Genomic DNA, 11747 nt, shown 5'->3' with positions numbered 1-11747 from the left:
AATTTGTATTAAATCACTACTATGGAGAAGCAACAAAAATCTGTGACAGCAGGGAGACAGAAGTTAATGATGAAAGCACTTTAACAAAAAACCACAACACAGAAACCAACAAACAAAATCCAACCAACCAACAAACCAACCAACCCCCCAAAACCACCTCACTATAAAAACCAAAATTACCTATTTCAGAACTGTGTATTTCTAGGAAAAAAACGCTCCAGAACCTCTTTCAATGGCACTTCCAGTAGTTTGGACAACATTATTGTATATGTAGAACTTGTCACATCTTTGCACAAATGCTCAAAAATTGGGGAAAAAAAACCGCAAAAAACCAAAAACCAAACCAAACCAAAAACCCAAATACAAAGAAAGAAACAAACAAAAAAACCCCAAAAACCAAAAACCACAAAAAAACAAAACCAAAAAAAACAAACCAAACCAATAAAAAACCAAACCAAACCAAACCAAACCAACAACAACAAAAAACCAAAAACAAACAAACAAACAAACAAACAAAACCACAAAAAACAAAAAAACTTCCTGAACAACAAAAGCAGATGAAAAAGCACTACCAGGGCTTAAAAGGAACAGGTGAAAACAAAATTTATTCCCTGTGCAATCCAAGCTCCTTTTGTCAGATTTAAAGAATTTCATCCAATTTCCCAATTAATCAGCTGATGAAGCAGACCCACATTCTGACATGAACCATAAGATAATGTCAACATTATTTGCAAACTGCTACACTAAGGTGACAGCCTAATGTTTATTACTATCAAATTACTGTCATTTTATTAAAAGGACCAAAAGCTCTGGCTTTGCTAAGCAGAGCTCCCAGTCCCACCAGAGCAGTGGAGCTGCTCCCTCTTTCCCTGTGCTGTTCTCTGTGATGGAGCACAGCATTTGCATCCATCTGCCTGAGAATGTGCTGGCTAATGAACAGGGCAGGGAATTTTACACTCCAAGACATCTTTTATCTGCATATCACCCTTTGCTTTTTGATAGTTTTTTGTTGGGAGGTTTTGACTGGTTTGTTGTTTAGTTTTTTCCCCCCTGAAGCCTTCCTTTGTATTATCCCAACAGTTTATTCTCCTAATAGCTATTCTCCCTGTGGTGTTTGTGCTATTGGGGACAGATTCTACTTGACTTCCTCAGACTTTCTCTGCTGTGTCAGTTCTGGCACTTGTGAAGGGACATGATATGAAATTTTAGAAAAGATATCACTGTGCCACCTTCTAGACTTGCATTTCCTAGTCAAACAGAATGTAATATTCTCATCACCTACACTTTTCTAGTGTAAAATAAAAATACTTGGTAGCAGGTCTGGGCTAGTTCACCCAATAGGATTGCATGCAATCAACCTAATATTTCTTTTGGTATTGTTAACAAGAGCTGGAAGCTAGAGACTACAAAATTCAACTTTAAAATCAGTGATAATACCCCAGAAATAGCATCGTTAAGAGCTGGAACAAGCACAATACTTACACAAGGAAAGGAAGGACAGACAATGTCTTCTGTGGTCTTTTAAACAAGATTTGAGATCCTTTTATCCAGCTTTGGAAAGAATTGTTGAATTTGCATTTTTTTTTAGGTGGAAAAGACATTTGAGCCTATTCTGCTGAATGAATACAAGCACCAGCAGCAGGACTGGAATTGCTTGTGCTGCACTCAGTGCAATTATAGCACAGTAATTTAGCTAAAGCTTAATAATTTCTTGCAGTACAAGTTAATGTTATCAGATTAGCATTTATAATTTGCAGAAGGATTTCATTACATTCATAAAATACAAAGAAAAAGGACATCAGATTTAGATATTCTGTGCATCCACTTGCATCCACTGTGCATCCACTTGATGTGACCCTTTGCTTGTTGCAGTTGTTAATGAGTACAAATGTTGGTTTAAATGGGAGTTGGAATGACATTTTCAACTTTTGTTACAGAGGAAATGAATGCAGGATATGCCTCTCTGTACATAGGTGAACACATTGCAGAAATGCACATTCCTTACCAAGTCCCTTAGCAACATACTTAACGTGAGAGGTGGGAAATAGAATGGAAGTGCTGAGGGATAAAAGTAATTGGCTTTGGTTGTCCTTAAAGTTAAAGGGAGTCAAATCTTCCTAGCTAAAATACCCCAAGTCAAGCTCAGTGTCCAAACCAGGCACCACCTCACTGAGATTTAGCAGCTGATTTCCAGATATGAAGCTGAGGTTTGTAGAATCCACCATTGGGAAGTAGAACCAAAAGAAACTTTGTTAAATGACTACAAGGCACCTCCTTTCACCACTTCTTACAGCCTGTTCAGCTCTTTTGCCCAGAGAAGCTGTGGATTCCCCACCCCTGGAAGTCTCCAAGGCCAGGGTGGATGGGGCTTGGATAGTGGAAGGTGTCCCTGCCCAGGGCAGGGGTGTTGGAATGAGATGGCCTTTAAGGTACCTTCCAATCCAAGCCATTTTATCATTCCATGAATCAGTTAATCTCATACAAAACTGAATTACTGTTAATTAACCTATTTAAATGTAAGTTTTTGCTTCATTTGGATTAATGATCTGATATCCATCACTTAGGGCAGCTCTCCAACTCATCATCCAAACCAGTTGTGACCATGACTTGCCCTGTTCATGAGACAACCCCTCTATCATGTCAAATACTATTCAACATTGTAGAAATTCTTTCAGCCCTCTACTTTAAAAAAGTTGCTGAAATGAAGACAAGCTATGGAGCTTGCACAGCAGGAAAGGGAATTTCATATATGCACAGAGAATCTTTGTGTGAAGACTATTTTTAGGTGAGCTGTACACAAAGACCAATCCTGAGGGTCTGGAAAAATTAGCATCCTTGAGTTTTGCAGGAGCCATTTCTAAGCTTGGCTTGGCTAATCTTGAAAACCAGAAACAGCTCATGCCTAGACTGTTCTCTGTGAGAGGAAGGAGTTTGCACATCACCCATGGCAAATCTGAACGAGCTGCATCGTGGTCACTTCATGGTCCTCATTCTGTGTTATGTGAAATTGCCAAGCTGATACATCTTCCTTCTTGAAAGAAGAATAGTTACTTGGTGTATGGATGTGTTTTGCGGTTTATTTTTTCTTTTTTTCTTTTTTTTTTTATTATTTTTGTTAACATCTTGTTTGCTTAATAGATTGTTTACTTATTATCTAATTTTACCAAAACACTTATGTCAGATCTTCTGACATAAATGGAGGAAGTCAGCTGAAAAACGACATTAGGAATAAACACAAACTCAAATTAAATATAACTCATCCTAAAAACAGGCAGCAGGAGCACATCTGGTAGGATTTTAAGGCTATTTTTAAAGTTTCAAATACAAATGACCTCTAGTACAGTGATATTTAATTGCAACTCCTTAGTCTGATTTAGTAAGCTTGAAAGTCTGTTCTGTTTCATCTAGAAGAGATTGTAAAATATTTTTTATGTGTGAGGAGGTGAAAAGAAGTAGTCGTCTGCAAGGATATAATAATTTAAGGATGCATCCCTACCAATATCCAAACATCAGATTTTAAATCTGCAGATGTTTGAAAAAGATTTTAAAGTCAAATAAGGCAGAAGATTAGGAGCTTTTTACTCCCAGGGAATTTCACATGCTTGAAGAACAGCAATTTCTTTGTCTTCTGCTGAAATGCTGCTCTCCCTGTGGTAAAGAGAAGCAGCTGTGTAATAACACATAGTGATGCCACACAGGAACTTGACAGGAAAGGAAAAATTGCACGTGAAAGAACAGCAGCACCAGGAACTGCTCTAGACAAACTGTGCAGTCATTACCCTTTCAGATTTTCGCGACAGAGATGGAAATCAGGCTTCCTGTAGCACAGGGCCTTTAAACACTCCTCTGTGGCAAAGTCTGAAGTCTGATATCTTATTTGAAGCCTGGCAACCACCACCTCACAGGGCCCTTTGCTCTGCTGCTGCTGCTGCAAGTGCTGCTCTGATGTCACAACAGCAGATACAAGTTCATTCACCAGCAATCTCTGGCTACAGACAGAGTTTGCTGGTGAAAATAACTTTGGCTGCTTTCAGAAAGGGGATGGGGGGGAAAAAAGGAAAAGTAAAAAAAAAGAAAAACAACAACAACAACAAAAAAAAAAAAAAAAAAAAAAAAAAACCAAAAAAAAACAAAAAAACAAAACCAAAAAACAAACAAACAACAAAAACAAAACAAAACAAACCAGAAAAAAGCAAAGGCAGCAATACAAATATTTCTCAAAAGCTGTACCACCTACTGAGTCAACAGGAAACTGAAATGAGATAATAAATACTTGGCTCTGGGTGAATATTAGAAGCTCATCAATATGGTTTACTTGCTTCTTAAAGGGGAGAGTGCAGGTTGAAAATTAACACTGTTGCTAGAAATCTAAGAGACAAATAACAAGTTTCACCAGAGACTTAGGAGGTGGGGACGGATTTTGCCATAAAGGAATTTTGCTACACCTAATTAAAGCATGGGTAAATGTAAAAGGCACCCAGAGAAGGAGCACTGAGGCAATTCTGGGGCTCACAAATCGCTGCTGTAGCCAGGAGGAGAGGAGGTGATTGAGAGGTCATCAGAGCTCTTTGCTTTGCACAAATTGCCATTGCCTGAGCAGCCTGGGTGGATGAGTGTGGCACACTGTAACTAACCCACAGGCCTGGCCAGCAGTCAGTCATTGACACATAAAGGTGGGAAAATTGAAACCAAACATTAACCCAGCACTGCCAGATCCAGAACTAAACCATGCCCCCCCAAGCACCACATCTACATGTTTTCTGAACATTTCCAAGGACAGTGTTTCCATCACTACCCTGGGCAGACTGCTCCAAGGCTTGATCACCACTGAAGGAAATTTTCCTAATGTCCAGTTAAGGTTTAAATGGAGGATGGAGACAGAGCTGAACAGATGCTGCCGAATCCCAATGGGGACCTGATCTACAACTAAAAAACTCCAACTATTTCCAGCAATTTGTGAGTCAGTTCTGCTCTTCCCACTCACTCTATTATGGACACAAGGTCCAACAGCCCAAACAAATGAGGCATTCAAGCCATTGATCTAGAAATTTTCACAGTAAGCAATGCTTACCAACCTCAATTAACACTGTGATAGCAATTGCTGGGTGATCACTCCCTATTCACATCCTCATACACAAATGACCATTTCATTATATTTTCTCCCCTGACCAGCTGGGAAGAACACAAAAAGCGTAGCTCAGTGGGCAGAAAAAGATATGAAATACTGTGATTTCAATGAAGATCCATTGGAAAGGGTTTGGCCCATTTCCATGCATTTTATGTCATCTCGTTAACTTTTCTTGTTTGCACTTGTTTTCACAGTTTTTTCTCACGATTTTGCACCATTTCATTGCTTCAGTTACTACTCCTGTCTTTTTGATTACATTTCTTGCCTGATTTTGGGATGTCAGTGGGAATAATTTTGACAAGTTTCAGTCCTTTGCACTGCTCCTCATTTCAGCTCAGCCAATTTGGTTGCAGTCACTCCATTTGCAGATGTTTTTTCGATTTTTTCCCAATTGCCTTTGATTTGATCAGATCTCCTTTTCAGCGTGCTTGTTCTACTTTCTTCTCTGCTTTCAAGATTTCATTTCCTTCCCTGAAAGGAAGAATTTCCTTTCAGGGAAGGAAATGAAATATTGTGATTTCAATGAAGATCAATTGGACAATGTTTGGGCGATTTCCGTGCATTTTATGTCATCTCGTTCACTTTTCTTTTTTTCGCTTGTTTTCACAGTTTTCTCTCATCATTTTGCACCACTTCATTGCCTTAGTTACTACTCCTGTCTTTTTTTTCACATTTCTTGGTGATTTCGGGATGTCAGTGGGAATAATTTTGGCAAGTTTCAGTCCTTTGCACTGCTCCTCATTTCAGCTCAGCCTATTTGGTTGTAGTTACTCTGTTTGCAGATGGTTTTGTTTTTTCCTTTCCAATTGCCACTGATTTGATCAGCTTTCCTTTTCAGAGTGTTTTTCTATTTTGTTTTTTCTCAAGATTTCTATTCCTTTCAGTGTTTTGCACATTTGCACATTTCCCTCATCACAAAATTTTGACATTTTCCTATAGGTCAGTGACTTGTGCTCAGACGATTTGCTGTCTAAATCAAGGCTGTAAATCTTTCCTCCTGTCTCCATTCTAACTAAATACACTCTGTCCGGGGTATGAAAATTCATATTGTTCTTTTGAAAGGTACCAATCCGTCATGATTCATGTCCTAAACTACAGATTTTTAATTTTGGGCTTTTAAAATTTTTATGCCTCGTACATGGATCTAATAGGAAAAAAGACATTCAGCAATCCATGTAGTTATGCAGAACTGCCTTCTTCTCACTAGACCTGAAATACTCTGTAGTTTCAGAGAAGAAAATGAATAATATATTGCAGTCCGCTAGATTTTCTGATGCTTTAATACTTAGAAGCTCCTTGAAAAATAAGTGCCTGCATATATTATGAAATTTCTGCCTTGTTTTCTAGAAATACCCGTAGTGGAACAAAAGATCTGCTGGGATAATTAATCTGTAGCACTGTTTCTGAAGCACCATCTGATTAACACTATTTCCATTTACACAGTCTTTCACTGGAATGAGCAGAACGAGGTGTCAGCAGTGAGGGACAATGACAGGACTGGTGGTGAAGTAGAATAAGGCAATACTCCTTCCTGCTGACATGTGCTCATCACTGTGAACTTATTTCTAATCAGCTCACTTAGAGTCTATGTTTGCATGGTACAGAAGACAGAGGAGGGAATACCAACTTCATATTTAGAGTGTTTATTCATTAAACTCTAATAATAACTGCAGTTATTTCAAAAGCCATTTCCGTGGGTCAGTAAGGAGGTGTGAGATAACCAAGTGAGGCTCTTGGCCTAGGAGCAGAATTCCTGATGTTTCCCAGGGTAACCAAATCCCACCTGGCACACTGCTCCCCCCTCTCTTCAATGGCTTTTGACCACACTTGTCTATAAAGGAGCCCAGAACAGCTACAGGGCAGACTTAGGGTCACATTATCTGGGTCAGACACACCTGAAACACAAAAACCTCAACAGACACCCACGCTGTGCAAGTGCTTCCAAACAATAGAATAAAAGTTGTAATGGTCCTAAGGCCTGCTGGCTGGGGGAGAAATAGAGATATGCAAACACCTTTCTTTTACCTTGATGGATTTGAGAAGAAAAAGCAACATCAAGAAAGCATGCAGAGTATTTTTAACCTCCTTCTCATGCATATTTTTTACAGAAGCAGTATTGGTTTAGGTTCCTCTCAAGTACCTTCCTTTGAGTGTTGTGAAAATGCTGACTAGCACACTGCCCTGAAAGAAAGTCATCCCTTAAAAAGATACATTTTTTTTAAAAAGAAATTTTGAAATAAGTAATTTTAAGTTATTTTTAATAATATACATTTTTAATATTTTAATAATAATATTATATAGTATTATAATAATATTTTAATAAGTTTTGTTTTTCTGCAAACCCATGTTTTTCTGGAAAAATTTCAGCTTTCAAGGAATATTTCACCAATGCTAAACTTCAGGCTTGCTTTTATATAGTGCAAAAATTATCTACCTGCATCACCCCTCCCTTAACAGAAGAACGTCTGAAAGTTAGTGAATTCCTTAAGTGTTATGAGCCACAGAGGTATAAAGTCTTAGACTTTCATTAGCAGAAGTGCTGCATATTTTCTCTTTCCTAGTTAAAAGATACCCTGCACATATTCCAATGGATAGATAATGTTATTTAAACAGCTCTGGATAACTGGATAAGTACACTGGAGGTTTTTATTTTCCTTCTGTGTAACATCTAATGGTTATTAGTGGGGACGGGATACTAATATTTCAAACACTAGACTGAAAGAGGAAAACTCTTACTTCACATTGTTCTAAGTATTTATGCACAGAAATTCATTTGCTTTTTCTGGTCTCTAGGCTTTCCTTCAGAATTTAAAGCTTTCTCTTAAACAGTGACTAACATTTACAGCATAACCATGAATTCATAGAATCATTGAATATCCAGAGCTGGAAGAGACTCACGAGGATCACCAAAGTCCAACTCCTGTCACTGCACAGGATTGCCCCAAGAATACAGATTCAGAGAATACCCTGAATTGGAAAGGAAATTCCCTCTTGTACAAGTCCTTTCAGCCAATATTCTACCTAACCCTGAGATTTAAGATGCTTACAACCCAAAAAGCATGTGGCTAGGTTTAACAGAAGGCTCTGGAAACAAATACTGAGCACGAAAACCTCCTGACCAATGCATATACTAAGACTGCTGATAGAGAAATATTTGGAGCAGAAGTCATGAAAAAAGAGTCTGCCTTTCTTTGTTCCCTGCTGCTGGTTTTCAGGTATCAACAAAGGTGGTTTTGGAACAGAAATATGAGTGAGATTCATCATGCTTTACTTCAGATATCTAAGGTTTAAACATTCAAATAAGTTTAATCACCCACATGAGTCAAGGGAGAAAAGCCAGGTGCTTTCAGAGCATGAGTCAGTCCCCTAAGCTCAATGCATTTCTCTCTCAAAAAGTTGATCTATCCTTTGAGATTGTTTCTCTTGGTCGATGATAAGGGAAGCCTGGGCAAACAGTCTAGAGTTTTTCATCTGAGTTGTACAGACATAAGTTAGAATTAAAAAAAAAATCCAGCCTATTTCTTTAACAAAATTAAGAGCCTTCTGTTAATTCAAAAAGGAGATGGTGTCTTTAAAAAAGTGTAATTTGTGAGGTTACCACAGCAATACCCAGAATTTCTAGGTGCAGTCTGCATGAGGAACAAGAGTTGTGTTGGTGTATCAGCATAGGAAATACCCTTCCAGTTTGCAGACAGTACGATGTGCAGTACACAGACAACACAGACAGAAATGGAGAATTCACCTCTTCAAATGAAGGGAATTTTGATCATCTTAACTCTCACATATTACTAGTCTGAAAATCAGTTAAAGAAAGTAACAGTGAGAATTATTATACAACAGTCATTGATCCATGACTCTCAAGCTCAGACACAGTTATTAGATCATCCAATCTAGCTGCTATGTAGGAAAACCAAGAGAAGCCCATTCTTTTCATGTAGCTTGCTGCTGTGGTTAATCACTCTCATTTGAGCCTAATTTCTCATTTAAGACTGCAGGGTTTTTACTCAGCATTAGTTCTTACTTTTTTTCACTACTAGATTAGAGTAATTTAGTACTTATTATTTTCTCCCTGTGCGAGCAATTATAAAGCATAATCAAGCTTTTTAAGTCTCTCACAGTAAGATATCACCTTCTGTCCTTTGAATTATTCTTCTGAAGGGCCCTTACCAAAACCGTTAAATTATGTACACATGCCTATAAATATTATTCAGTACACAAAGTGACCTTTCAAAGGAATATTGATTGTGGCATTTACGAAAGTTATATGCTTATATCTTTGAAGTGTATCACCAAAAATTAGTGCTGCTGTTCCTACTATGTGAGGAATTTCAATGTCAGACCAGTTACATATAGGCAGAAAAAAATCCTTTAAGTTACAGACTGTAACTGTGACCTGTGTTTATCTTGCCCCTCTGGACAAGGGACCAGCATATATCACTTCAAATTCCTAACATGAAATAAGTTTAAAACGAGTGTGAACTTCAGGGGAAAAAAAAATAATAAAAAATTAGATGCTATTTCATGGCTCCCCGAGCTAGCTTAGGGAAGATACATTCTAGAACACGGTGGCTTTCCTTTTCTATTCCAGATTTTGAAATCCAAATTGTCTTTTAGTACTTAGCCTTCTTTTTAACAACCATTTCTCAATTTCCTGTTGTGTGTGGCTTATATTAATTTTCACATTTTCACTTCCTCAAGCCCATAATTACTTTAATAAGGTAAATGCATTTCATGGTCACCACCATCAAACACACCACAAAACTTTGCACAATCCCTTATGCATTCATCCTGTAGCTCATTCAGGAGAACTGCCTGAGGATCACCTCTGCTTTCTTGACTTATTAATGCTATCAGTCTTAGAGTGATCCTATTTCTGATGTAAAAAAAAATAAAAGAATTAGTCCTAAAGTGAATAATGAAAAGAAAACCACACACACTTTTCTTATTAGTAAGATATATAAGAAAATCATCACTGGAGTGTTTTAAATATCTTAGGGAATTTTCTATTCAAACTCCTATTTGAAGTTAGAGCTTCGAGTGCTGTAATATAGTGAAACTGCATGGTATATGCTCTAATTTTGAATTTGGAAAGCAGGTTTGTGCAGTCGTATTAGCTGCTTATAATAGAGATTGGCTCAGGTGGTCAGAGCACAGTGCTGGTAACACCAAGTCTCTGTATGGGGCATTTACTTAACAGCTGACTTGATCCTTGTGGGCCCCTTCCAACTCTCTTTCTGTGAATCTGTAAACTTCTACCGAAAAGATTAAGATGTGGATAATTCTGATAATCAGCATTTGTCAGATGATTTCCAGTATGCATGCAGGCAGAAGTCTACATAGTCTTATTTGATTTTAAACTGTAATTAACTATCTTGAAAGGTCTATTGAATTTTCTAAATAGTAAATATTTATATTGCAATATAAATGTGGCAAAATGATTTAGCAAAAGCTCAGAGTCCCTGAATGCAGGTCTAGCAGTGTAATCCTGCAGGAGTCTCACTATCTGAAACAAGAACATCTTCATCCATGGATTTCTGAGCTGGTAATGGCACTAGCTGAAGAAGTAACTCAAGGACAAATGTTTAGGCTTTTTTTTCCTTTTTAGATATCCTAATAAGAATAGTTAATTCTGAGATGGACTCTACATATCTTCTTTCAGTAAGAAAGACAACAAACAGCTACCTGCACACTAAGAAACTTCAACTCTTAATAGAGGAATGAAAACAACAAGGCAGGTATTCAAATGGATAAAGTGTTTCATCCTCCTGAGATGATTAGGACATCAGGATATTTGAGTTGATCTTCATAACCAGATCAACAGCAAGAGCACAAGTTACCACTGACTCACCACTGAAGGCAAAAAACTTGAGTTTCTGGGTTACTGCTTGAGTAAGCATTTGGAGCAGTTTGCTGTGTTTTGTCTAAGGGAGAAAAAAAGAAATCACTCTGTGGAGGTCACTAAAAAACCTCACAACTTCCCATTGTCTTCACAAAGGGGCCAGAATTTCACTTCTGGTGAAAACTTTTTTTTTTTTTAATTTCAATAAGAACATAAAGACAAAATTATTTTTGCTATTTCATGGCAAATGGATCTAAGCATAAGGATGGGTTTAGTACTTAGCTTTGCAAAAGCAGAAACTATACTCCAAGGACTGATTTATATTTGATTTTTCTCTATGCAATAAGATCAGAATCTCGTTTAATCAGGACTTCTGGCTCAGTGGCTATCTTGAAAGAGCATAAGTTTTTTTGTTTACTTGATATATAAATTCCTGATAAATTTTGCCATAAACCTTTAATAAATATAAATTATTTTAATACTTTTCAAGTACATGTTTGACCAAAAAGTGAAAGTGTCCATTAAGCCTATTTCCTAATGTCCTATCTTTAGGAGGATCACACTTTTTTAATGCCTTCCCACTGATGGGGAAAAAACACTTAAAAAAGAACTATGCAGCAAAGCAGCTTGATTTCGGCCCTTGGCTACAGCTTAAACATCTTTAAAATCCAGGCTTGTCAGAGATGTTGTCTTGACTTGCAATCGTGTGGAAAGCCTGCCTGAAGACAAGGGTAAATGCACAATGAAGTATCTGAGGCTGCACAAACATTTATCTTCACA

The sequence above is a fragment of the Sturnus vulgaris genome, chromosome 1 (genome assembly GCF_052056855.1).
Source record: "Sturnus vulgaris isolate bStuVul1 chromosome 1, bStuVul1.hap1, whole genome shotgun sequence".
In the NCBI taxonomy this organism is placed as follows: Eukaryota; Metazoa; Chordata; class Aves; order Passeriformes; family Sturnidae; genus Sturnus; species Sturnus vulgaris.
Note: the sequence above shows the minus strand (reverse complement) of the source record.